Below are 27,717 nucleotides of genomic sequence, written 5' to 3'. Positions count from 1 at the left end.
ACACAGGAGACCATTCAAGCAGGGATTTCACAGAAAGCAGCTCAGTCTCATGCGACCATTACCCCGCTGTGTGTGTGTCCGTGCATATATACTGAAGAAAAATATAAATGCAACATGCAACATTTTCAAGTATTTACTGAGTTACCATTCACATGACTGGGACTCCAGTCTAAGGCACTGTATCTCAGTGCTATAGGCGTCACTACAGACCCTGCTTCGATTCCAGGCTGTATCACAACCGGCCGTGATTGGGAGTCCCATAAGGCGGCGCATAATTTGCTCAGCGTGGTCCGGGTTTGATCACAAAACCAGTCAGTATCTGGTGTGACCACCGTTTGCCTCATGAAGCGCGAAACATCTCTTTCGTATAGAGTTGATCAGGCTGTTGATTGTGGCCTGTGGAATGTTATTCTACTCCTCTTCAATGGCTGTGTGAAGATGCTGGATATTGGCGGGAACTGGAACACGCTGTTGTACACGTCAATCCAAAGCATCCCAAACATGCTCAATGGGTGACATGTCTGGTGAGTATGCAGGCCATGGAAGAACTGGGACATGTGTACAGATCGTTGCAACATGGGGCTATGCATTATCATGCTGAAACATGAGGTGATGGCGGCGGCTGAATGGCACGACAATGGACCTCAGGATCTCGTCACTGTATATCTGTGCATTCAAGTTGCCATCGATAAAATGTAATTGTGTTCATTGTCCGTAGCTTATGCCTGCCCATACTATAACCCCACCTCCATCATGGGGCACTCTGTTCACAATGTTGACATCAGCAAACCGCTCGACCCACACAACGCAATACACGTGGTCTACGGTTGTGAGGCCAGTTGGACGTACTGCAATATTATCTGGCAACAGCTCTGGTGGACATTTGTGCAGTTAGTATGCCAATTGCGCGCTCCCTCAAAACATGAGACATCTGTGGCATTGTGTTGTGTGACAAAACTGCACATTTTAGAGTGGCCTTTTATTGTCATGTTGCGTTTATATTTATGTTCAGTATATGAGTGCCAGTACCAGATCACTGTGCAGGGGTATGAGGTATTTGAGATAGATATGTGCATGAAGGCAGGGTAAAGTGACTAGGCATCAGGATAATAAAAAGGGTTTTGTGTGAGACTGTCAGTGAAGTGAGTGTGTATATCAGGGTTTTCCAACTGTCGGGCCGGATTTGGCCCGCGGATGATTTTATTTGGCCCCCCAAGTTTTCTGAGCAAAAAATCAGCTCTAAGTGATTTTAATTTTGTAAATCTGTTCCAAAAGTATTCCTATGCATAATATACCATATATATTTCGAAAGTGTTCCATAGGGATACTGGCCCATGTTGACTCCAATGGTTCCCACAGTGGTGTCAAGTTGGCTGGATGTCCTTTGGGTGGTGAATATTTATCAGTGGAGGCTGCTGGTTTCAATGTGGTTAATACCATTCCATTGACTCCATTCCAGCCATTATTATACATACACTGAGTGTACAAAACATCTTTCAATGACAAACTGACCAGGTGAATCCAGGTCAAGCTATGATCCCTTATTGATGTCACCTGTTAAATCCGCTTCAATCAATGTAGATGAAGGGGAGCAGACAAGTTAACAAAGGATTTTTAAGCCTTGAAACAATTGAGACATGCATTGTACATGTGTGTCATTCAGAGGGTGAATGGGCAAGACATGAGATTTAAGAGATTTAAGTGCCTTTGAACGGAGTATGGTAACCAGTGCCAGGCACACTGGTTTGTGTCAAGAACTGCAACGCTGCTGGGTTAATCACGATCAACAGTTTCACATGTGTATCAAGAATGGTCCACCACCCAAAGTGGCACAGTGGTCTAAGGCACTGCATCTCAGTGCTAGAGGCGTCACTACAGACCCTGGTTCGATCCCAGGCTGTATCACAACCGGCCGTGATCGGGAGTCCAATAGGGCGGCGCACAACTAGTCCAGCGTCGTCCGGGTGTCACGATCGTTGTTGTATGAATCGGACCAAGGCGCAGCGTACTTAGAGTTCCACATGTTTAATAAATATGAAACTCACCAAAAACAATACAGAAGAAAACGAAACGTGACGTTCTGGGCTGCTCACAGGCAGCTGCACAAAAACAAGGTCCCACAAACAACAGGTGGGAAAAGGCTGCCTAAATATGATCCCCAATCAGTGGATTGTCGTTGGAGGCTCCGGACCGTGGATCGTCGCCGGCGACTCTGGACAGTGGATTGTCGCCGGAGGAACCGGACCGTGGATTGTCGACGGAGGCTCCGGACCGTGGATCGTCGCCGGGGACTCCGGACCGTGGATCGTCGCCGGAGGAACCGGACCGTAGATCGTCGCCGGGGTCTCCGGACAGTAGATCGTCGCCGGGAACTCCGGACCGTTAATCGTCGCCGGAGGAACCGGACTGTGGATCGTCGCCGGGGACTCTGGACCGTGGATCGTCGCCGGAGGAACCGGACCGTAGATTGTCTACGGGGACTCCGAACTGGGAACCCTCGTTGAAGGCTGCGGACTGGGAACCGTCGCTGGAGGCTCCGGACAGGGAACCGTCGCTGGAGGCTCCGGGCCATGGATCGTCACTGGAGGCACCGGACCATGGATCATCACTGGAGGCTCCGGGCCATGGATCATCACTGGCCATGGATCATCACTGGAGGCTCCGGGCCATGGATCATCACTGGAGGCTTCGGGCCATGGATCATCACTGGGGGCTTCGGGCCATGGATTGCCCACCCTAGTCACACCCTGACCTAACCAAATAGAAAATAAAAAGGATCTCTAAGGTCAGGGCGTGACACCGGGTTAGGGGAGCGTTTAGCCGAGGTAGGCCGTCATTGTGAATAAGAATTTGTTCTTAATTGTTCTTAACTGACTTGTCTAGTTAAATAAAGGTTAAATAAATAATAAATAAAAATGACATTCAGCCAACTTGACAACTGTAGGAAGCATTGGAGTCAACCCTTTCGACACCTTGCAGAGTCCATGCCCTGACGAATTGAGGCTTTTCTGAGAGCAAAGGATGTGTAGTCTTGTGAGTGTGCATGGTCTTATGAGTGTGCATGGTCTTGTGAGTGTGCATGGTCTTATGAGTGTGCATGGTCTTGTGAGTGTGCATGGTCTTGTGAGTGTGCATAGTCAGTGCAAGATACGATTTGTGTAGATAGTCTGGGTAACCATTTAATTAACTATGTAGCGTTCTTATGGCTATTTGTCTTCTTGAGAGTAGAAGAGTAGAAGCTGTCTCAGAGCCTGTCGGTCTGAGAGCCGATGCTCCGGAGTCGTTTGCCGTACGGGGGTAGAGGGAACAGTCTATGGCTTGGGTGGCTGGAGTCTTTGGCAATTCTTCGGGCCTGACACCGCTTGATATAGAAGTCCTGGATGGCAGGGAACTCGGCCCCAGTGATGTACTGGGTTGTCCGCATCACCTTAGCACTTTGTGGTCGAGGGCGGTGCATTTACCATACCAAGCGATGATTCAGCCAGTCAAGATGCTCTCGATGGTGCAGTTGTATAACTATTTAAGGATCTGAGGGCCAATGCCAAATCTTTTCAGCCTCCTGAGGGGGAAGAGGCACTGTCGTGCCCTCTTTACGACTGTGCAGATGTGTGTGGACCATGATATGTCCTCAGTGATGTGGACGCCAAGCGCTCCACTACAGCCCTGTGGATGTGGATGGGGGTGTGCTCTCCCCTCTTTCTCCTGTAACCCACCATCAGCTCTTGCTATTCTTCATATTATCTAGTGGAAGAGACATACCTTTCTTTTACATGTAGCTATTCCTTCCTGTGTTTTTAAGCATTAAGGTTTTACAGACGGCCCACACCGACTGTGACGTTTTTATCTGTGAAGAGTATACAGGCTATCTAAATCAAGGCCTCTGAGACCCAGCTATCTGTCCGCTGTAGTCTGTGTCTCTGTGAGTCAGGACCACAACAAGATCTTCTTCTGTTAACATAATGACTGGCTGCCTTACTGCCTGGCTGCCTGGCTGCCTGGCCCGCAGACACTGTAACCATCCAGTCTTCCATGTCTGTCTTCCATAGCCACATCCTCTGCTAGGAAACCAGAGGACCTAGAGTGCAGAGCTGTATACACAGATGGACCATAAGTGTTATTGTACATGTCAGTGTGGTGCCATCTCTGCCTGAATACTTGGGAGACTTATACATCAGCATTATGTCTGGAACTACTGATGCATAGCACTGAATTTACAATAACACAATGAATATAATCTGAGTCCAGGAAGTACTGTGTGCCTAGCACTCTTTCCGGGCACTCTCCCTCTGCTCTGTCCAAGCCTCAAAGAAAGAACGTTCAAAAAGTAGTTTTTGGTTTTTCACAATATTAGATCGTGTTTATCCTGAGAGTAACTTAAAGGTCCAGTTTCAGTGGAAATTCCCCTGAAAGGTTAAATGTCTGACCAGTGCAATAATCCAAGCTTTTAACAATGAGAGAGACATTTGGGTGCCTTGACAGAAGTCCCATTGGAACATTTCAATTATGGCCTATAATGTGGAGGAAGCGAAATGGGCAATTCCCTAAAAGGAGCTGAATCTGCTTGGCCCCCTTCAATGTGCCTGTCTCTGCTGCTTGGCCCCCTCTCACCGTGCCTGTCTGCTGCTTGGCCCCCCTCACTTTGCCTGTCCCTGCTGCTTGGTACCCCCTCAATGTGCCTGTCTCCGCTGCTTGTCCCCCCCTCACAGTGCCTGTCTCTGCTGCTTGGCCCCCTCTCACTGTGCCTGTTCCCTGCTGCTTGGCCCCCTTCAATGTGCCTGTCTCTGCTGCTAGGTCCCCCCTCACCGTGTCTGTCCCTGCTGCTTGGCCCCCCCTCACCGTGCCTGTCCCTGCTGCTTGGCCCCCCTCTCACTGTGCCTGTCTCTGCTGCTTGGCCCCCCCTCACCATACCTGTCTGCTGCTTGGCCCCCTCTCACTGTGCCTGTCCCTGCTGCAAGGCCCCCCCCCACTGTGCCTGTCCCTGCTGCTTGGCCCCCCCTCAATGTGCCTGTCTTTGCTGCTTGGCCCCCCTTCACCGTGCCTGTCCCTGCTGCTTGGCCCCCTTCAATGTGCCTGTCTCCGCTGCTTGTCCCCCCCTCACAGTGCCTGTCTCTGCTGCTTGGCCCCCTCTCACCGTGCCTGTCCCTGCTGCTTGGCCCCCCCCCTCACTGTGCCTGTCCCTGCTGCTTGGCCCCCCCTCACCGTGCCTGTCCCTGCTACTTGGCCCCCCCTCACCGTGCCTGTTCCCTGCTGCTTGGCCCCCCCTCACCGTGCCTGTTCCCTGCTGCTTGGCCCCCTTCAATGTGCCTGTCTCTGCTGCTTGGCCCCCCCCTCCCCGTGCCTGTCCCTGCTGCTTGGCCCCCTCTCACCGTGCCTGTCCCTGCTGCTTGGCCCCCCTCTCACTGTGCCTGTCTCTGCTGCTTGGCCCCCCCTCACCATACCTGTCTCTGCTGCCTCGCCCCCCTCACCGTGCCTGTCCCTGCTGCTTGGCCACCCCCCACCGTGCCTGTCTCTGCTGCTTGGCCCCCCCTCACCGCGCCTGTTATTTAACCTTTATTTAACTAGGCAAGTCAGTTAAGAACAAATTCTTATTTACAATGATGGCCTACCAAAAGACAAAAGACCCCCTGCGGGGATGGGGGCCTGGGATTAAAAATATATAACACATAAATATAGGACAAAACACACATCACAACAAGAGAGACAACACAACACTACATAAAGAGAGAACTAAGACAACAACATAGCAAGGCAGCAACACATGACAACACAGCATGGTAGCAACACAACATAACAACAACATGGTAGCAACACAACATGGTAGCAGTAAGGGAGGTTTATGGTTTGCTTTTGGAGCAGAATTTCACAGAGAGGGGAGTTGAAATAGCTACGTCTGGCAACCGCTGCCTGGCTTGGGGAGCTGTGCAATCACTCTCATATAGTCAGTCAATGCATTAAAGCAAAACCTTTGTTTTTCATTGCCATGGATACAGTTGCGCTGTTGTCATAGGGGGCTCTTGATTTTTGTTGGTTGTTTAGGTGGGTGGTGACGGGAGGGGAGGCTGGAAGTGTTTTAAGCCTTTTATTAATAAGCCTTGCCCTCATCTGCTCTCACGTACAGATCAGCTCTCTCTGTAAGGAAAACACAGTGCTATGGGCTGATGGAGCAACACCAGGCACCAGAGCTATAACGAGTGATCTGGGTTTTACTGTGGCATATAAACTATGTGTGTTGGAGTTGACTTGTCCTTCAAACATTTAGGCCACAACGTTTACTCCCACAGAACCTTCTGTATATAGCACTAGACATGGGGCAGGATGTTTAGCTGCATGGCTGGACTGGGCTGCTTTATGCTTGGCTGGCGTTGTGGGCAGAGTGGGCTCATTTGAGTGTGTCCCAAATGGCACCCTATTCCCTATATAGTACACTACTTTTGGTCAAAACTAGTGCATTACACTGGGGCCCTGGTCAAAAGTAGTGTACTAAATAGGGAATAGGGTGCCATTTGGGACTTAGACCATGTCACCCCCCCCCCCCCCCCAGAGTAATGAGCAAGGCCAGAGTACAGGGTTCACTGGCCAAGAATTCTCCCAGCGTCGTGTTGTTGCAGGGTGTCTTTGTGCAGCAAACCAAAGTGTGTGAAATAGCCCTCATCGCTGTTCTTACCTGGGTTTAAGATCAGTGTTCTTACCTGGGTTTAAGATCAGGGTTCTTACCTGGGTTTAAGATCAGGGTTCTTACCTGGGTTTAAGATCAGGGTTCTTACCTGGGTTTAAGATCCGTGTTCTTACCTGGGTTTAAGATCAGGGTTCTTACCTGGGTTTAAGATCAGTGTTCTTACCTGGGTTTAAGATCAGGGTTCTTACCTGGGTTTAAGATCAGGCTTCTTACCTGGGTTTAAGATCAGTGTTCTTACCTGGGTTTAAGATCAGGGTTCTTACCTGGGTTTAAGATCAGGGTTCTTACCTGGGTTTAAGATCAGTGTTCTTACCTGGGTTTAAGATCAGGGTTCTTACCTGGGTTTAAGATCAGTGTTCTTACCTGGGTTTAAGATCAGGGTTCTTACCTGGGTTTAAGATCAGGGTTCTTACCTGGGTTTAAGATCAGTGTTCTTACCTGGGTTTAAGATCAGGGTTCTTACCTGGGTTTAAGATCAGTGTTCTTACCTGGGTTTAAGATCAGGGTTCTTACCTGGGTTTAAGATCAGGGTTCTTACCTGGGTTTAAGATCAGTGTTCCTACCTGGGTTTAAGATCAGTGTTCTTACCTGGGTTTAAGATCAGTGTTCTTACCTGGGTTTAAGATCAGTGTTCTTACCTGGGTTTAAGATCAGGGTTCTTAGAATAAAAGCAACAAACTTTCCTTTTCTCACAGTTTTCAAAAATGTTCAAGCCAAGAGTGCAATACACTACATGCCTCTTAAGGCGCTTCTAATTACTGTGTGTATATTTACTATGTGTTGTAAAATTTAGCTAATCAATTCCTCAGTGGGTGTGATTTTGTTTTAGAATTTATGCATCGTGAGCATGGACTTCATATCTCATTGCAAAGTATTAATACATAGTAATGTATAGTAATGCAAAGTAATGCACAGGATCGGAGCTGCTCTGTACTTGCTGTGTCCAACCTCAGTGAGCAGGGAAAGGTTGTGGTTATATGTGTCTGTGTCTGTGTCTGTGGTTATATCTGTGGCCGTGTATGTGGTTATATCTGTGGCTGTGTCAGTGATTATATCTGTGGTTACATCGGTGGTTATATCTGTGGCTGTGTCTGTGGTTATATCAATGGCTGTATCTGTGGTTATATATGTGGTTATATATGTGGCTGTGTCTGTGGTTGTATATGTGTCTGTGGCTGTGGTTATATCTGTGGCTGTGTCTGTGGTTATATATGTGGCTGTGTCTGTGTCTGTGGTTATGCCTGTTGTTATATCTGTGGCTGTGTCTGTGGTTATATCTGTGGTTATATTTCAGCTCACTGGTCACCATAGCAGCACCCATCCTTAGCACTCAAGCAGGTATATTTCACTGGTCACCCCCAAAGCCAACTCCTCCTTTGTCCGGCTTTCCTTCCAGTTCTCTGCTGCCAATGACTGGAACAAATTGCAAAAATCACTGAAGCTGGAAACTTATATCTCCCTCACTAACTTTAAGCATCAGCTGTCAGAGCAGCTCATCTGTAGCTCATCTGTAAATAGCCCACCCAACTACCTCAACCCATATTGTTATTTTATTTTTTCTCCTTTGCACCCCAGTATCTCTACTTGCACATTCATCTTCTGCACATCTATCACTCCAGTGTTTAATTGTTAAATTGTAATTATTTCGCCACTATGGCCTATTTATGGCCTTACCTCCCTAATCTTACTACAGTTTCACACACTGTATATAGACTTTTCTATTGTGTTATTGACTGTACATTTGTTTATCCCATGTGTAACTATGTGTTGTTGTTTGTGTCGCACTGCTTTGCTCTATCTTGGCCAGGTCGCAGTTGTAAATGAGAACTTGTTCTCAACTGGCCTACCTGGTTAAATAAAGGTGAAATAAAAAAAATATTTTAAAAATCTATATATCTGTGTCTGTGGTTATATCTGTGGCTGTGTCTGTGGTTATATCTGTGTCTGTGGTTATATCTGTGGCTATGGAGAGTGTGTGTATGGAAGTGAGTAGGCAGGTGTCACGTTCCTGACCTGTTTTCTTTTGTCTTGTATTTATTTAGTTGGTCAGGGCGTGAGTTGGGTGGGTTTGTCTATGTGTGATTTTCTATGTTGGGATGTTTGTGTTCGGCCGGGTATGATTCTCAATCAGAGACAGCTGTCAATCGTTGTCCCTGATTGAGAATCATACTTAGGCAGCCTGGGTTTCACGTGTGTTTTGTGGGTGTTTGTTTCCGTGTCTGTGTTTGTTGCACCACACGGTACTGTATCGGTTTATGCACTTCGTTTATTTGTTTTGTAAGTCAGTTTCAGTTTCGTTATAATAAATCATTATGAACCCTAACCACTCTGCGTATTGGTCCGATCCGTCTCGCCTCTCCTCGTCCGAGGAGGAGGAAGAATATGACGATAGCCGTAACAGAAACACCCACCACCAAAGGACCAAGCGGAGTGGAGAAGGGCGGCAACAGCAGCGGAAAAAAACCCAGGACTCCTGGACTTGGGAAGAGATTCTGGACGGCAAAGGACCCTGGGCTCAGCCAGGGGAATATCGCTGTCCCAAGGCGGAGTTGGAGGCAGCGAAGGCAGAGAGGCGCTGGTATGAGGAGGCAGCGCGGCGACGCGGTTGGGAGCCCGAGAGTCAAACCCAAAAATTTCTTGGGGGGGGGGGGCACACGCGGAGTGTGGCAAAGCCGGGTAGGATACCTGAGCCAACTCCCTGTGCTTACCGTGGAGTGAGAGGGCGTCGTACTGGTCAGACACCGTGTTATGCGGTAAAGCGCACGGTGTCCCCAGTATGCGTGCTTAGCCCAGTGCGGGCTATTCCACCTCGCCGCACTGGTAGGGCTAGGTTGGGCATCGAGCCGGGTGCCATGAAGCCGGCCCAACATATCTGGCCTCCAGTACGTCTCCTCGGGCCGGCGTACATGGCACCAGCCTTACAGATGGTGTCCCCGGTTCGCCAGCATAGCCCAGTGCGGGCTATTCCACCTCGCCGCACTGGCAGGGCTACGGGGACCATTCAACCTGGTAGGGTTGGGGAGGCTCGGTGCTCAAGAGCGCGTGTCCTCCTTCACGGTCCGGTATACCCGGTGTCACCTCCACGTACCAGTCCTCCGGTGGCAGCCCCCCGCACCAGGCTGTCTCTCCGGGTTCTCTCTCCAGCTGCTCCCACCTGTCCAGCGCTGTCAGAGCCTTCCTCCTCTCCAGCGCAGCCTGAGTCTGAACTGCCTGCCTTCCCAGCGCTGTCTGAGCTGCTTGCCTGCCCAGCGCTGTCTGAACTGTCTGCCTGCCCAGCGCTGTCTGAACTGTCTGCCTGCCCAGCGCTGTCTGAACTGTCTGCCTGCCCAGCGCTGTCTGAACTGTCTGCCTGCCCAGCGCTGTCTGAACTGTCTGCCTGCCCAGCGCTGTCTGAACTGTCTGCCTGCCCAGCGCTGTCCATCTGTCCTGAGCCTTCAGAGCCGTCTGCCAGACAGGAGCCGCTAGAGCCGTCCGCCAGACAGGAGCCGCTAGAGCCGTCCAGCCAGGACCAGCCAGAGCCGGCCAGCTAGGATCCGCCAGGGCCGCCAGCCAGCCAGGAGCTGCCAGAGCCAGCCAGCCATGAGCAGCCAGAGCCGCCAGCCAGCCATGAGCAGCCAGAGCCGTCCAGCCAGGACCTGCCAGAGCCGTCCAGCCAGGACCAGCCAGAGCCGTCCAGCCAGGACCAGCCAGAGCCGTCCAGCCAGGACCAACCAGAGCCGTCCAGCCAGGACCAGCCAGAGCCGTCCAGCCAGGACCAGCCAGAGCCGTCCAGCCAGGACCAGCCAGAGCCAGCCAGCCAGGATCCGCCAGAGCCAGCCAGCCAGGATCCGCCAGAGCCAGCCAGCCAGGATCCGCCAGAGCCAGTCAGCCAGGATCCGCCAGAGCCAGCCAGCCAGGATCCGCCAGAGCCAGCCAGCCAGGATCCGTCCCTCAGTCCGGAGCTGCCCCTCAGTCCGGAGCTGCCCCTCAGTCCGGAGCTGCCCCTCAGTCCGGAGCTGCCCCTTAGTCTAGTGGGGTTAATTTGGAGGAGGCTACGGAAGAGGGGATTGACTATGGTGGGGTGGGGACCACGACCAGCGCCAGAGCCGCCACCGTGGACAGACGCCCACCCAGACCCTCCCCTAGAGTTTATGCTGGTGCGCCCAGAGTTCGCACCTTAAGGGGGGGGTTATGTCACGTTCCTGACCTGTTTTCTTTTGTCTTGTATTTATTTAGTTGGTCAGGGCGTGAGTTGGGTGGGTTTGTCTATGTGTGATTTTCTATGTTGGGATGTTTGTGTTCGGCCGGGTATGATTCTCAATCAGAAGCAGCTGTCAATCGTTGTCCCTGATTGAGAATCATACTTAGGCAGCCTGGGTTTCACGTGTGTGTTGTGGGTGTTTGTTTCCGTGTCTGTGTTTGTTGCACCACACGGTACTGTATCGGTTTATGCACTTCGTTTATTTGTTTTGTAAGTCAGTTTCAGTTTCGTTATAATAAATCATTATGAACCCTAACCACTCTGCGTATTGGTCCGATCCGTCTCGCCTCTCCTCGTCCGAGGAGGAGGAAGAATATGACGATAGCCGTAACAGCAGGCCTATTCCTGGACCCAGTTATTTTTGAACACTTGCTTGTTGAGCCGTTTGTGGCTGTGTGTTGGCTGAGAGGACTGGGTTTTAATTGCTGTGCTGTGTCAGGACAAGAAGGGAGGATGTCACAGACATCACTCTAAACACACAACTCTAAACACACACCCAGGCACTGTCAGTAGTACAATGCTCCTGGTTTTAATGGTCTCCCTGGTGACCATTAAAGGGGAATGAGGGGAGGGGGAGGATGAGGAGGGAGGGAGGGAATTCTAAGACACATCACAGGACAATACTCTTCTTGGGTTCAGAGAGAGAAAGAGAGAGAGAGAAAGAGAGAGAAATTTGACCCCAATAACTAACGTGGGATATGCGTCAACAGCAACCTTGGGAAAATCCTCTGCATTATTATTAACAGCAGACTTGTACATTTCCTCAGTGAAAACAATGTACTGAGCAAATGTCAAATTGGCTTTTTACTAAATTATCCTACGACAGACCGCATATTAATCCTGCACACCCTAATTGACAAACAAACAAACCAAAACAAAGACAAAGTCTTCTCATGCTTTGTAGATTTCAAAAAAGATTTTGACTCAATTTGCCTTGAGGGTCTGCTATACAAATTGATAGAAAGCGGTGTTGGGGGTAAAACATACGACATTATAAAATCCATGTACACAAACAACAAGTGTGTGTTTAAAATAGGCAAAAAACACATTTCTTTCCATAGGGCCATGGAGTGAGACAGGGATGCAGCTTCAGCCCCACCCTCTTCAACGTATATATCAAAGAATTGGCAAATTAGAACTAGAACAGTCTGCAGCACCTGGCCTTACTCTACTAGAATCTGAAGTCAAATGTCTACTGTTTGCTGAAGATCTGGTGCTTCTGTCCTTGACCAAGGAAGGCCTATAGCAGCACCTAGATCTTCTGCACAGATTCTGTCAGACCTGGGCCCTGACAGTAAATCCCAGTAAGACAAAAATAATGGTGTTCCAAAAAAGGTCCAGTTGCCAGGACCACAAATACAAATTCCATCTAGACACCATTACCATAGAGCACACTAAAATTATACATACCTCGGCCTAAACATCAGCACCACAGGTAACTTTCATATAGCTGTGAACGATCTGAGAGACAAGGCAAGAAGTGCCTTCTATGCCATCAAAAGGAACATAAAATTCGACATCCCAATTAGTATCTGGCTAAAAATACTTGAATCAGTTATAGAACCCATTATCCTTTATGACTGTGAGGTCTGAGGTCCGCTCACCAACCAAGAATTCACAAAATGGAACAAACCAAATTGAGACTCTACATGCAGAATTCTGCAAAAACATCCTCAAATATCAAAAATATATCAAAATCCAGAAAAGAGACCACCTAAAAGGAAGCGATTCCCAAACCTTCCATTACAAACCCATCATCTACAGAGAGATTAACCTAGAGAAGAGTCCCCTAAGCAAGCTGGTCCTGGGGCTCTGTTCACAAACATAAACAGACCCCACAGAGCCCCAGGAGAGCAACAGCAACACAAGTAGACCCAACCAAGTCATGAGAAGAAAAAGATAATTACTTGACACATTGGATAGAATTTACCAAAGAACAGAGCAAACTGGAATGCTATTTGGCCCTAAATAGAGAGTACACAATGGCAGAATACCTGACCACTGTGACTGACCCAAAATTAAGAGAGGCCTGCTATTGAGAGAGGCCATCGTAGGCAGACCTGGTTCTCAAGAGAAGACAGGCTATGTGCACACTGCCCACAAAATGAGGTGGAAACTGAGTTGCACTTCCTAACCTCCTGCCAAATGTATGAACATATTAGAGATACATATTTCCCTCAGATTACAAAGACCCACAAAGAATTTGAAAACAAATCCAATTTTGTTAAATTCCCCTATGAATTGGGTGAAATACCACAATGTGTCATCACAACAGCAAAATGTGTGACCTGTTGGCACAAGAAAAGGGCAACAACAAACAGCATTGTAAATACAACCCTTAATTATGTTTATTTATTTTCCCTTTTGTACTTTTACTATTTGCACATCGTTATAACACTGTACATAGCCATAATATGACATTTGAAATCTCTCTATTCCTCTGAAACTTCTGTGAGTGTAATGTTACTGTTCATTTTTTATTCTTTATTTCACTTTTGTTTATTATCTACTTCACTTGCTTTGGCAATGTAAACATATGTGTCCCATGCCACTGTATCTTTTTGAATTTAATTGAGAGAGGAGGGAGAGGGTGATGAGGGAGGTTTTTGCATGCAGGTCAGCTGGGGTCACGAGACGGGGGCATGAAAGGAAGGAGATTTTATAGTTTTCCAATGTTTTTGTGTCTGTCTTAATAAAAAGTGATGGTTGGGATTTGGTAACGTCAGCCTTTGCCTCACGTATTTATTGGACATCTGTTACTTTCAAGTGGAGGAAATGTTTAAAAAGCGTGGAGCGAATTTGTGGTGCAGCACATCCCAACCGCACGCCGTCTCAAACACAGCATGCTTCATTTCCCCAGATGTGCCCGCCGCTAATGTTTGCCACTTTACACAGACCACAGCGTTGTTTGTTTTCGCGGCACCAAGATAATTGTTTCCATTGTGCCGTACACTAACAATCCCTATGTTTTGGTGGATGAAGGGGAGAGCATTGTCTTATTATGTTTCTACTTTTAAACTTTTTTAAACCATGTTTGGCTTTGTATTTTCACATCTGTTTTTTGGAATATAGGATTTCAGAATAGTTTTATTTTCTGTGGCTTGCTCTATGAACACACCCAGTTGTTGTTGTTGTGGGCATCCAGACATCATGTTGGTGAGATGGAACTTACTGAGAGGACTGACAGAGTGCTGAAGCAGATAAGAGAAAAAAAGGGATATTTTGGAGAGAGAAATAAAGTGGTCAGGCAGCAAGCGAGGGAGGTACTGTAGTTAGTATACTCAAAGGTCAGAGGGAAAGTGAGGGGAGAGAGAGATTATGAAACAGCCCATGGTTTCTGTATTCACTATTATAGTCATTATTATTTATGAGAGCGCCTTGGAGCGATTCTCAGCAGTGAAGACTTTCAGGGGGGCCAGAGGACTGCACTCCAGTGTAGGTAACCACAGACCAGGCAGTTGGGAAATAATAAGCAGAGGGTCAGAGAGGAGTGGAGGGAGAAGTGGGAGGGGAGGGAAATTAAGTTAAAGGCTGTCTGTAGAAACCAGTCAGTTGGACAGGGTCCCAGTAGGAGCAGATGTAAATGTTCTAGACAGACAGATGAACAGACAGAGAGGCAGGCAGGCAGGCAAGCAGATAGATACCAGTGCAGCATACAGCCAGGCCAGGCTCTACTCTGTAGTTGTAGACTGCTGCCTGCCAGGGAGAAGGGGGGGCAACCAGGCTCCACAGAGCCGTCTGGGACCCTGCCCCTGCCATCAGCCTCACCACAGGTATGGGAGAGAGAGGGAGGGAGAGGGAGAGGGGGCAGGAGAGAGGAAAAGAGGGGGCAGAAGGAGCAGCCCCTGTCTGGGAAGAGGAGGCGGGAGATTAGAGGTCTGTCTGCGTGCACATCTGGATGGAATAGATGAGCTGACAGGGCTGACAGACCAGCACTACACTAGTGTAGGAACTTATGTGCATGTGCATGTGCACGGGAGCTTGTGCGCGTGTATGGATGTGTGTGTGTGTTTGTGTGTTTGGCTGTGCTCCATATTATGGGACCACTTGGGCATAGGCTGCTTTAGTGTTAGTGCCACCCTGCTGAGTCTGTCTGTCTACTCTGTAGAGGCCAGGTGAAGGTAAACTCAGCGATATGACGTAGGTGCACAAAGTAAACAGCATAGTGGGTCAATTTCTGCAACAACTAAGAGTGTTGGAGTGTGAGGCTAAACTCCCCACTGTTTTGGTCCTGTACTAATCTCTCGTGGACAGATTCATGTGTAAATGGGAAGTGACAACTTTTCAAGATTTTTACTTCTGGGTAACCGAGATTAGTCCCGTACCTACCACACTCTAACAGCATCGAAGCGAACCCATACACATGCGCAGATACTGTGTGTGACAGTGTGGGAGTGAAGTCTTGCATCTCACTTATCGCAATATCTGCGGTGGTACTCGTGGGCAATGTAATTTAGCTGTCTACCTTTAATTAACATCTTATCTGGAATCAGAACACACAGGTGTGTTCTAGAACAAGAGGAAAGCATTAGAAGGAAGTGAGTAACTGCAACCACACAAGTTCCAACACTCCATTGAGTGGCCAAGCGAAGTGTTTGTTAAAGATCCCAGGCAGTCTTAGTCTGTTTTCAGACCCATTAGCGATGGAGTTGTGGAGGTGGAGGGAGGGGGGGGTGTCTGGAGGCCAGGGTTCTCCTGTCTGACTGTCTGGTCTGCCTGCCGGCCTGCTGGTGTTGACTGATGAAGTGAGATGTGTCTGTAGGAGGTGAGAGCCTCTCCCTGACCCCCCCACCACCCCACCCCTCACCTCAGGGTTCTAAAGGCCACGTCTGGTTTCAGTTGGAGTTTGGCTGGCCCAACACCTCTGCAGCAGGTCTGCTCACAACAACAGCCTTAGAAGTGTGTGTTTGTGTGTGTAGACAAATATGTGTGAGTGTCCGTGGAAAGACTCTCTGAGCTTAACCTACCCTTATAGTGAATTCTGGAGATAGTCCATGTTGGCCCAAGGACCCCCCCCCCCCTCCCCCTTCCCCATACAACTGCCCCTAATTACAGAGTCCCACAGGAACCCAGCGGGCACTACAGTGTGAGAAGAAATTGTGGGTCTCACCACTGCAGGCTGAGGTGGGGGGTCACTGGAGAGTGGCAGTTCCAATCACCTAATAAAAGCAAAGCTGGAATCCTGGGAAAGCACTATAAACGCTGGGGTGTATGGTAGTTTTGGGTTGGCCCACTGAAGATGAGCCCCGGGTTGGTCACAGTGACGATACCATGGTCCCAACGAAATTTGGGAGATGGAAGCCATGTGTAAAGAGAGAGTGAGAGAGAGAGAGAGAGAGAGAGAGAGAGAGAGAGAGAGAGAGAGAGAGAGAGAGAGAGAGCGAATGAGAGGAGGCAGAGAGACAGAGAGAACTGGAGGAGCATCACCCCAATTTGCTATCATATGCCCTTTTTGGTCACACTAATAAACCAGTGAAACTGCTGGGTCAGCACTTATAGACAAAGGGTAGCCAGCCACTCTGTAAGGAATATTCGCAGGATCATACTTTTGTCTAAGAGGAATGCATCTAGAGATGCATCCAAATCTTTGTCCACATGCACCAGTGGTCTTTAGTCTTCATGAAGGCTTCAACAGCAGCGTGACAGAGACAAACTCCCTGGCCTGGCTGGTCAGCAGCACCCGGTCACTCTCTGAGCAGACAGAGATGGATCAGATCAGGGGGATTCCTCCCCTCCCCAGCCCGGCCCAGCCCTGTGTTGACTGGATGGTCTGTGTCCACAGCTGCTCGCCGCTCCCTCAGACCCCATACCTCCTCCTGGGAACCTCTGGCTCTGAACTAAACCAATCTTATGAAACTCAAGCTAAAGGAGGAGGAGGAGGAGAAGGTGTAGCCAGAGCCCCAGTCAGTCCCCTGTGACAGAGTTCATTCTCAGGTCTGACCTGTGCTGTGGTAAAATCACATAGTTGAAATGTACACCTCGTTGTTGATTAAACTCCATCAAGGCCACCACTGAGACGAGATGTGTGTGAGCTTGCATATAATCACCCTCCCACCATTACAAACCATATGTATTGAGAAACAAAGAGACATTTTAGCCATAGAAATACCTTCACAAGACAGGCCTTCCTAGCACGAGGGCTGTGTCTGTCTGCACATTGCTACGTCTTTTGCATATCAAAGAGAGAATAAATAAACCAGGGCAAATAATGAGCTAAGGAGAGGGAGCCTAGAGTGAGTTGGAGCATTAGGAGGAAATGTGCTCTCTGGGCAGGCTAGGCTGGCTGGGCTGGTTGCAGAATGGTCTGGTTTATTTTCACTGGGAAAGTAACACTGGAGGACTGACCATTAAACACAAATACACACACAAATACACACACACAGTCACACACACACACACATTTGTTGTACTATCCTTGAGGGGACCAAAACATGTATTCCCTAACCCCTAACCTTAACCTTAACCCTTAATGTACGTAGTGTACACTACTGTTCAAAAGTTTGGGGTCACTTAGAAATGCCCTTGTTTTTGAAAGAAAAGCAATTTTTTTGTGCATTAAAATAACATAACATCGAATTGATCAGAAATACAGTGTTAATGTTGTACATGACTATTGTAGCTGGAAACTGCAGATTTTTTATGGAATATCTACATAGGCATACAGAGGCCCATTATCAGCAACCACATCACTCCTGTGTTCTCTTTGGCACATTGTATTAGCTAATCCAAGTTTATTATTATTATTATTATTTTGTATTTTTCACCCCTTTTTTCTCCCCAATTGGTAGTAGTTACATTCTTGTCTCGTCGCTGCAACTCCCGTATGGACTCGGGAGAGGCGAAGGTCAAGAGCCATGCGTCCTCCGAAACACAACCCAACCAAGCCGCACTGCTTCTTGACACAATGCCCATCCAACCCGGAAGCCAGCTGCACCAATGTGTCGGAGGAAACACCATACAACTGGCGACCTTGTCAGCGTGCACTGCGCCCAGCCCGCCACAGGAGTCGCTAGTGCACAATGAGACCGGCCAAACCCTCCCTAACCCAGACGACACTGGGCCAATTGTGCACCGCCCCATGGGCCTCCCGGTCGCGGCCGGCTGCGACAGAGCCTGGACTAGACACTCAAATGTACTTGTTCTGTTGCTCAGTTGTGCACCAGGGCCTCCCACTCCTCTTTCTATTCTGGTTAGGGACAGTTTGCGCTGTTCTGTGAAGTGAGTAGTACACAGCGTTGTACGAGATATTCTGTTTCTTGGCAATTTCTTGCATGGAATAGCCTTCAAATCAAATCAAATTGATTTATATAGCCCTTCTTACATCAGCTGATATATCAAAGTGCTGTACAGAAACCCAGCCTAAAACCCCAAACAGCAAGCAATGCAGGTGTAGAAGCACGATGGCTAGGAAAAACTCCCTAGAAAGGCCAAAACCTAGGAAGAAACCTAGAGCGGAACCAGGCTATGAGGGGTGGCCAGTCCTCTTCTGGCTGTGCCGGGTGGAGATTATAACAGAACATGGCCAAGATGTTCAAATGTTCATAAATGACCAGCATGGTCAAATAATAATAATCACAGTAGTTGTCGAGGGTGCAACAAGTCAGCACCTCAGGAGTAAATGTCAGTTGGCTTTTCATAGCCGATCATTAAGAGTATCTCTACCGCTCCTGCGGTCTCTAGAGAGTTGAAAACAGCAGGTCTGGGACAGGTAGCACGTCCGGTGAACAGGTCAGGGTTCCATAGCCGCAGGCAGAACAGTTGAAACTGGAGCAGCAGCACGGCCAGGTGGACTGGGGACAGCAAGGAGTCATCATGCCAGGTAGTCCTGAGGCATGGTCCTTGGGCTCAGGTCCTCCGGGAGAGAGAAAGAAAGAAAGAGAGAATTAGAGAGAGCATACTTAAATTCACACAGGACACCGGATAAGACAGGAGAAATACTCCAGACATAACAGACTGACCCTAGCCCCCGACACATAAACTACTGCAGCATAAATACTGGAGGCTGAGACAGGAGGGGTCAAGAGACACTGTGGCCCCATCCGATGATACTTTCATTTCTCAGAACAAGAAAAGACTGATGAGTTTCAGAAGAAAGGCCTTTGTTTCTGGCCACTTTGAGCCTGTAATCGAACCCACAAATGCTGATGCTCCAGATACTCAACCAGTCTAAAGAAGGCCAGTTTTATTGCTTCTTTAATCATCACAACAGTTTTAAGCTGTGCTTACATAATTGCAAAAGAGTTTTCTAATGATCAATTAGCCTTTTAAAATGATAAACTTGAATTAGCTAACACAAAGTGCCATTGGAACACAGGAGTGATGGGTGCTGATAATGGTCCTCTGTAAGCCTATGTAGATTTCTGTTTTTCCGTAGCCGTTTCCAGCTACAATAGTCATTTACAACATTAACAATGTCGACACTGTATTTCTGATCAATTTGATGTTATTTTAATGGTAAAAAAAAGTGCTTTTCTTTCAAAAACAAGGACATTTCTAAGTGACCCCAAACTTTTGAACGGTAGTGTATATGTATATTTATATTCCGGAATTTTTCTGGATTATGTGTGTATCGTTTTTTTTATATTGCTAGGTATTACTACATTTCACTACACCTGCATATACATATGCAATAAACATTGATTTAATTTGACAGACACACACAAGCCTGCTGGTTGGTGAGACTTTGGCTCACAGGGAGAGGATGGCTCCCAGCCCCCTCTCCCTGTGACCGTGTGCTGTCAGGGGCCTCCCCCGGACTGACATGGAGGGCCCTCAGGGGCTGCTTAAAGGGTGTTGGAGGGAGTTATTTTGGTAACCACAGTCACAAAGGGGGAAGGCGTTATGCTTTTTGCAAGATTGTCAGCAAGACTGCCAAGACCCCCTTCCCCTGCTCCTACTGCCAGTACTGACACACACACACACGCACGCACGCACGCACGCACACACACACACACACACACACATATATACGCCAGTGGAGGCTGTTGAGGGGAGGATGGCTCATAATGGCCGGAATGGAGAAAATGGAATGGCATCAAACACCTGGAAACCATGTGTTTGATGTATTTGATACCGTTCCAATGATTCCACTCCAGTCATTACCACGAGCCTGTTCTCCCCAATAAAGGTGCCACTAACCTCCTGTGACACACACACTCACAGCTGTGGATAATTGTATAACACTAATGAGATTTTAATTAACCCTGACACTGCAGTGGTGTGACCTTCACCCTTCTCCCTCTGTCTCCTGAGAGAGTTTCACCAGGCAGTCCAGGCCACTGGGGAGGAAATCACTTGTCAGTGTTTGTAAACAGTGGAAAACTCCCCCCTGTGCTGTGCTCTGTGTCCTGTCCTGTCCTGTCAGCCACAGAGCTTGGAACCAGACACAGAGCTGATGTCAGGACAACCTCTCCTCTCTCCACAGGGGTCTCTTCTAATGAAGAGCTCTGATTCAAACCTTGATTAGGGCCCAGAGCATCACCGGGTCAAGGGTCATACGCACTCAGGCAAATCTCTCTGACCCCCCCTTTAGCCGAGAGAGAGAGAGAGAGAGAGAGAGAGAGAGAGAGAGAGAGAGAGAGAGAGAGAGAGAGACCAGTCATAAGCTCCGACATTGTTACTCTTGGCCCAGATGAATAGATCACACTCAGCACATCCAAGTCAACACACACTGCTTCACAGACACTGTCTATGGGAATATAGGGATTAAGTTGACTTGTTATCCTTTGATTTCTCAAACTTGAGACATGGACAGGCAGAGTGAATGAAAGAGAGAGTGAGAGAATGAAAGTTAGGCAGTTGGGGTGTGTGGGGGATGGTTGTCTGAGTGCCAAAACCAGCTGAATATTTTATACAATGTGTTTAAGTGTGGGTGGGTGGATCTTGGCACTTGAATGGTCTATAATCTAAAGAGAAAAGAAGTGCTGTCTGTCAGAAAGGGAGTCTGGGTTAGAGGTGCCTTCAGTGCGTTCTGGAGCAGGGGTATGTTATCAATTCCGAGCCTATTTGAAATCGGACACTGTCATCAATATTACCTGGTCTCCATAGGACATCTCCATTGAGTCCCGCCCCACCCCTACCATACGCACCCACACACCCTCACATAGACAGGCAGACAGACGGACATGGAGCAGAACGAAGACTGTGTTTATTCCCCGCTCGAAGTTCGCCGCTAATTTTGCATTCTTACTGAAATGGAAGATAGGGCTTTTAGCAGTACATCTTTACACATTCCTCAGAACATACCATTGATTTACAGTCTCAGCTCTAACCTTGTTTCATTTCCACATGCGCTAGTAGTAACCCACTGAGAAAGCCTTTCAACCCAAAACATAGAAAATCAAATCCACAAAGATTGAGGGCAAGTGTCTGGAGCAGAACCCATTTACACTGTTCATTTCCCTTTCTCCTTCTCTCTCTTTATGGGCACTAACTCTTTCTGTTGTGCTCTCTTTTGTCCTCTTTTGCTTTCTCCCACTGAACTCTAAACAGAACATGAACTCTTTGTACTGTATTTCTGTCTGTGCTGTCACTGACAAGCATCAGTAGCGCATAATATATATTACAGTAAGTGTGGCTGACTGTGTGTGCATGACAGAGAGAGATTGAGTGAGCTCTTGGAGGAGTATAATAGTCTCTCCCTGCCCCTGAAAGGGTTGCAGGTGCTATTTCCAGGCAGTGTTGGCCAGTGGTTTGCAATGTTTTTGGCTCCAGCTGACTCTGAGAAGAGGTGTTGGCTGGCGTCTAACGAGGTGCTGAACCCAGACTCTTGTTTGTGTCCGCAGCACCTGGGTCATACAGACACAACAACACTAACACACACAGAGGATACAGTCTGGAACTCCACAAAGGTCTGCCCATTTAAAACATCCCCAACCCGCAGTAACACAAACTCCTACAGGCAAGATAGAACAGAGCACTCAGAGCTGAAACAGTTTTTATATTCAATCAAATCATGAAAGCAGTTTGGCCAAGTGTAGCTTTTGTTGTGTGTGAATTTGATACAATTGCAGTGTACAAATAATTTGATCACTCTTTTGTTGCTGAGAATCTTTCTGCACAGCAGGAAATGCAAACTTGTAGTGTATTCAAGGTATAAAAAGGCTTCTAAAGTTTGTAATTTTCCCTTTAAAATGCCAGACTTGATTTGCCCTAAGAAAAATGTATCCACATAATAATTCACATTTCCTGTTGTTGCAGGATTATTTCCTTGCTGTAGCAAACTGGCTCAAATTAAGATCCTACTTCTGTAGGATGTTTACAGTATGGTATTTGGTATTTTATTAGGATCCCCATTAGCTGTTGCGATAGCAGGAGCTACTCTTCCTGGTGTCCTCACAAAATATGAAACATGACATAATACAGACAATAGACAAGAATAGCTCAAGGACAGAACTAAATATATTAAAACAAGAAAAATATAACTGAAAGGTTCTGTACTGACTCAATTGTGACTCAATTCAGTAGCATCTAGACTATGAGTTATACATTCATATCAGTACATACACATCAAATAATTTGTGTAAATAGGGGAGAGGCGTTGAAGTGCTGTGAAGCTGTTTTTTAAAGCCAGGTTTGCTGTTCACTTGAGCAATCTGAGATGGAATGGAGTTCCATGCAATCATGGCTCTATGGATGGGGTACAGGACAGAGATAAAAGTCACGCCTGCTCTAGCATTATCATCCCTCTTTCTATCCATTCCTCCATCCGTCCATCCCTCTCCCCTGTGTGTAACGCACTGGGCGTAGTGGGTGCGGAGTCAGGCGCAGGAGGCAGGAGGACAGAAATAGAGCTTTATTACGCACAGGAAAAATAGTACTCGCCAAGATACTGGGCTCACATACACAAATGCCCAAAACCAGGACCTAACTAGTCCGGAGGGAAAACCCAAAAACAACACGCACTACCACACAATAACACAGTGGCAAATCAATAAGCCCGCACAAAGAGCAGGCGGGCCTACCGGCTTAAATAGCCCAACTAAAACCCAAACAAGAAACAGGTGTTACTAATCAGACAAAAACAACAGAAAAGGGAAATGGGATCGGTGGCAGCTAGTAGGCCGGTGACGACGACCGCCGAGCGCCACCCGAACAGGAAGAGGAGCCACCTTCGGTAGGAGTCGTGACAGTACCCCCCTCCTGACGCGCGGCTCCCGCAGCCCGCCTACACCGGCCTCGAGGGTGACCCGGAGGGCGAGGCGCAGGGCGATCCATATGGAGGCGATGGAAATCCCTCAACAGTGACGGATCCAAGATGTCCCCCACCGGTACCCAGCACCTCTCCTCCGGGCCGTACCCCTCCCAGTCCACGAGGTACTGCAGGCCCCTCACCCGGCGTCTCGAGTCCAGAACAGCACGTACTGTGTACGCCGGGGACCCCTCGATGTCCAGAGGGGGCGGAGGGACCTCCTACACCTCACCTTCTTGCAGGGGACCAGCTACCACCGGCCTGAGGAGAGACACATGAAACGAGGGGTTAATACGATAATAGGAAGGGAGTTGTAATCTATAACACACCTCGTTTATCCTCCTCAGGACTTTGAAGGGCCCCACACACTGCGGCCCCAGCTTCTGGCAGGGCAAGCGGAGGGGTAGGTTTCGGGTCGAGAGCCAGACCCTGTCCCCCGGTACGAACACGGGGGCCTCACTGCGGTGGCTGTCAGCGCTCCTCTTCTGCCGTCCACCGGCTTGCTTAAGGGATTCCTGGACGGCCCTCCAGGTCTCCTTGGAGCGCTGCACCCACTCCTCCACCGCAGGAGCCTCGGTCTGACTCTGATGCCACGGCGCCAGGACCAGCTGGTAGCCCAACACGCATTGAAATGGTGACATGTTCGTGGAGGAGTGGCGGAGTGAGTTCTGGGCCAACTCCGCCCATGGGACGTACCTTGACCACTCCCCTGGCCGGTCCTGGCAATACGACCGCAGAAACCTACCCACCTCCTGGTTCACTCTCTCCACCTGCCCATTACTCTCGGGGTGATAACCAGAGGTCAAACTGACCGAGACCCCCAGACGCTCCATAAACGCCCTCCACACTCGGGACGTGAACTGGGGACCCTGATCAGAGACGATGTCCTCCGGCACCCCGTAGTGCCGGAAGACGTGGGTAAATAGAGCCTGTCAGTCTGTAGGGCCGTAGGGAGACCGGGCAACGGGAGAAGATCGGTAAGGAAGTCCACCGACTGGTGAGACCACGGCCGTTGTGGAACGGGGAGGGGCTGTAACTTCCCTCTAGGAAGGTGCCTAGGAGCCTTACTCTGGGCGCACACCGAACAGGAAGAGACATAGAACCTCACGTTCCTAGCCAAGGTGGGCCACCAGTACTTCCCCCTAAGACCCCGCACTGTCCTTGCCACACCAGGATGACCCGAAGAGGGTAGTGTGTGAGCCCACCGAATCAATTGATCACGAACACCAAGCGGCACGTACTTGCGACCTGTAGGACATTGTGGAGGCGCAGGTTCCACCCGTAACATTTACATTACATTACATTTAAGTCATTTAGCAGACGCTCTTATCCAGAGCGACTTACATTTAACCTTTTTATTTAGCTAGGCAAGTCAGTTAAGAACAAACTCTTATTTTCAATGACGGCCTAGGAACAGTGGGTTAACTGCCTTGTTCAGGGGCAGAACGACAGATTTGTACCTTGTCAGCTCGGGGATTTGAACTTGCAACCTTTCGGTTACTAGCCCAACGCTCTAACCACTAGGCTACCCTGCCGCCCCTGTAACGCCCGCTCAATGTCCGTGTCCACCTCCCATACCACCGGTGCCACCAGCCTAGAGGCTGGAAGGATGGGAGTAGGATCGATGGGCCGATCCTCCGTGTCATAGAGACGGGACAGCGCGTCGGCCTTCGTGTTCAGGGAACCTGGTCTATACGAGATGGTGAACCTAAATCGGGTGAAGAACATGGCCCACCTTGCCTGATGCGTATTCAGTCTCCTAGCTGCCCGGATATACTCCAGATTCCGGTGGTCAGTCCAGATGAGAAAAGGGTGCTTAGCCCCCTCAAGCCAGTGTCTCCACACCTTCAGGGCCTTTACCACAGCTAACAACTCTCGGTCCCCCACATCATAGTTACGCTCCGCCGGACCAAGCTTCTTCGAAAAGAAAGCGCAGGGGCGGAGTTTTGGTGGCGTCCCCGAGCGCTGTGATAGCACGGCACCCACCCCAGCCGCGGACGCGTCCATCTCCACTATGAACGCTAAAGAGGGGTCCGGGTGCGCCAACACGGGCGCATCAGTGAACAGCGCCTTCAACCGATTGAAGGCTCTGTCAGCCTTTGCCGACCACCGTAAACGCACCGGCCCCCCCTTCAGCAGTGAGGTAATGGGGGCCGCTACCTGGCCAAAACCCCGGATAAACCTCCGGTAGTAATTGGCAAACCCTAAAAACCGCTGCACCTCCTTCACCGTGGTTGGAGTCGGCCAATTACGCACGGCCTTAACGCGGTCACACTCCATCACCACCCCCGAGGTGGAAATGCGATAACCCAGGAAGGAGATGGCTCGTTTGGAGAACACGTGGTCCCGTGTGGCTCAGTTGGTAGAGCATGGCGCTTGCAACGCCAGGGTTGTGGGTTCATTTCCCACGGGGGGACCAGGATGAATATGTATGAACTTTCCAATTTGTAAGTCGCTCTGGATAAGAGCGTCTGCTAAATGACTTAAATGTAAATGTAAACACACACTTCTCAACCTTGACGTATAGATGCTCCAGCAGTCTACCAAGCACCTTGCGCACCAGAGACACATGCGTGGCGCGTGTGGCGGAATAGATCAGGATATCATCGATATATACGACCACGCCCTGCCCGTGCAGGTCCCTGAGAATCTCGTCTACAAAGGATTGAAAGACGGCTGGAGCATTCTTTAACCCATACGGCATGACGAGGTACTCATAATGGCCCGATGTGGTACTAAACGCGGTTTTCCACTCGTCTCCCTCCCGAATACGCACCAGATTATACGCGCTCTTGAGGTTCAGTTTCGTGAAAAACCGCGCTCCAAGAAATGATTCCACCGCCGTAGCGATGAGAGGTAGTGGGTAACTAAACCCCACTGTGATGGAATTGAGACCTCTATAATCAATGCACGGACGCAGACCTCCCTCTGTTTTCTTCACAAAAAAGAAACTTGAGAAGACGGGTGAAATGGAGGGCCGAATGTACCCCTGTCCCAGAGATTCCGTGACATATGTCTCCATAGCCAACGTCTCCTCCTGTGACAATGGGTACACGTGACTCCTGGGAAGCGCAGCGTTTACCTGGAGGTTTATCGCACAAACCCCCTGTCGATGAGGTGATAATTTAGTCGCCCTCTTCTTACAGAAGGTGATAGCCAAATCGGCATACTCAGAGGGAATGCGCACAGTGGAAACCTGGTCTGGACTCTCCACCGACGTGGCACCGATGGAAACTCCCATACACCTACCTGAACACTCCTCTGACCACCCCTGGAGAACCCCCTGTCTCCACGAAATCCTGGGATTGTGACTGGCCAGCCAGGGAACCCCCAGCACCTGGAAACGCAGGTGAATCGATAAGGAAGAGACTAATCCGCTCCCTATGATTGATCCCCCTGCATTATCATGTCCAGTGGAACCGTGGCCTCCCTGACCAGCCCTGACCCTAATGGCCGGCTATCTAAGGAGTGCACGGGGAAGGGGGGATCTATCGGCACCAGTGGAATTCCCAGCTTGAGGGCGAGTCCGCGATCCATAAAGTTCCCAGCTGCGCCTGAATCGACTAGCGCCTTATGCTGGGAAGAGGGAGAAAAATCAAGGAAAAAAATGTATACAAACATGTGACCAACAGGGGGCTCTGGGTGAGTTTGATGCTGACTCACCTGGGGTGACCGAGAAGTGTTCTGCCTGCCCTCTCGACTCCCAGACGGGCTCCTCCAGCACCGGTCGGCCGTGTGTCCTCTCCGACCACAGCTGGTGCAGGAGGAGCCTCCTCCTCCGGTACCCCTCGAAGCAGCCCCCCCTAACTCCAAAGGAATGGGAGCGGGAGGGCTAGGAGGTGGAACTGACAGGACCCTTTCTGAACGCCCGCGGGCAGCTAGCAGATTGTCCAGCCGGATTGACATGTCTATAAGTTCGTCGAGGGAGAGAGTGGCGTCCCCACACGCTAGCTCCGGTAGTGGTCCATCAGGGCCCTGTCGTTCCACCCGGCCCCAGCGGCCAAGGTCCGGAACTCCAACGCAAAGTCCTGTGCGCTCCTCGTCTCCTGCCTAAGGTGGAATAGTGCTCCCTCGCCGAGTCTGGGCCATTCCAAATGGCGTTGGCCCACTCCAGAGCTTGACCCGTCAGGCAGGAGACGAGGATGCTCACACTCTCCTCCCCCGAGGGAGTCGGCCTCACGGTGGCCAGGTACAACTCGAGCTGGAGTAGAAACCCCTGGCATTCAGCCGCCGCTCCATCGTACTCCCTCGGGGGGGCAAGACGAAGTGCGCTGGAGCCGGACCACTCCTCTCCCATTGGTCCATTCTCTCCATCATCTGGTCCATCGCAGACCCAATCCGATGGAGGATGGTGGTATGATGGAGGACGCGTTCCTCCATCGATGGAAGGGGGGTGGCCGCTGCTCCTGCTGACTTCATTTGAGGTTGCGGGCTTCTGTAACGCACTGGGCGTAGTGGGTGCGGAGTCAGGCGCAGGAGGCAGGAGGACAGAAATAGCGCTTTATTACGCACAGGAAAAATAGTACTCGCCAAGATACTGGGCTCACATACACAAATGCCCAAAACCAGGACTTAACTAGTCCGGAGGGAAAACCCAAAAACAACACGCAC

General features: G+C 49.5%; 1 protein-coding gene across 1 annotated transcript in view; it reads left to right on the top strand.

Moving 5' to 3' along the window:
* The window catches only part of LOC120063010 (EMI domain-containing protein 1-like), a 109,217-nt gene that overhangs the window by 53,285 nt on the left and 28,215 nt on the right, over positions 1-27,717 (top strand). The gene's annotated exons all lie outside the window — the stretch shown is intronic.

Source organism: Salvelinus namaycush, chromosome 18 (genome assembly GCF_016432855.1).
Source record: "Salvelinus namaycush isolate Seneca chromosome 18, SaNama_1.0, whole genome shotgun sequence".
NCBI classification, from domain to species: domain Eukaryota; kingdom Metazoa; phylum Chordata; class Actinopteri; order Salmoniformes; family Salmonidae; genus Salvelinus; species Salvelinus namaycush.
Note: the sequence above shows the minus strand (reverse complement) of the source record. Positions and strands in the feature narration are given on the sequence as shown.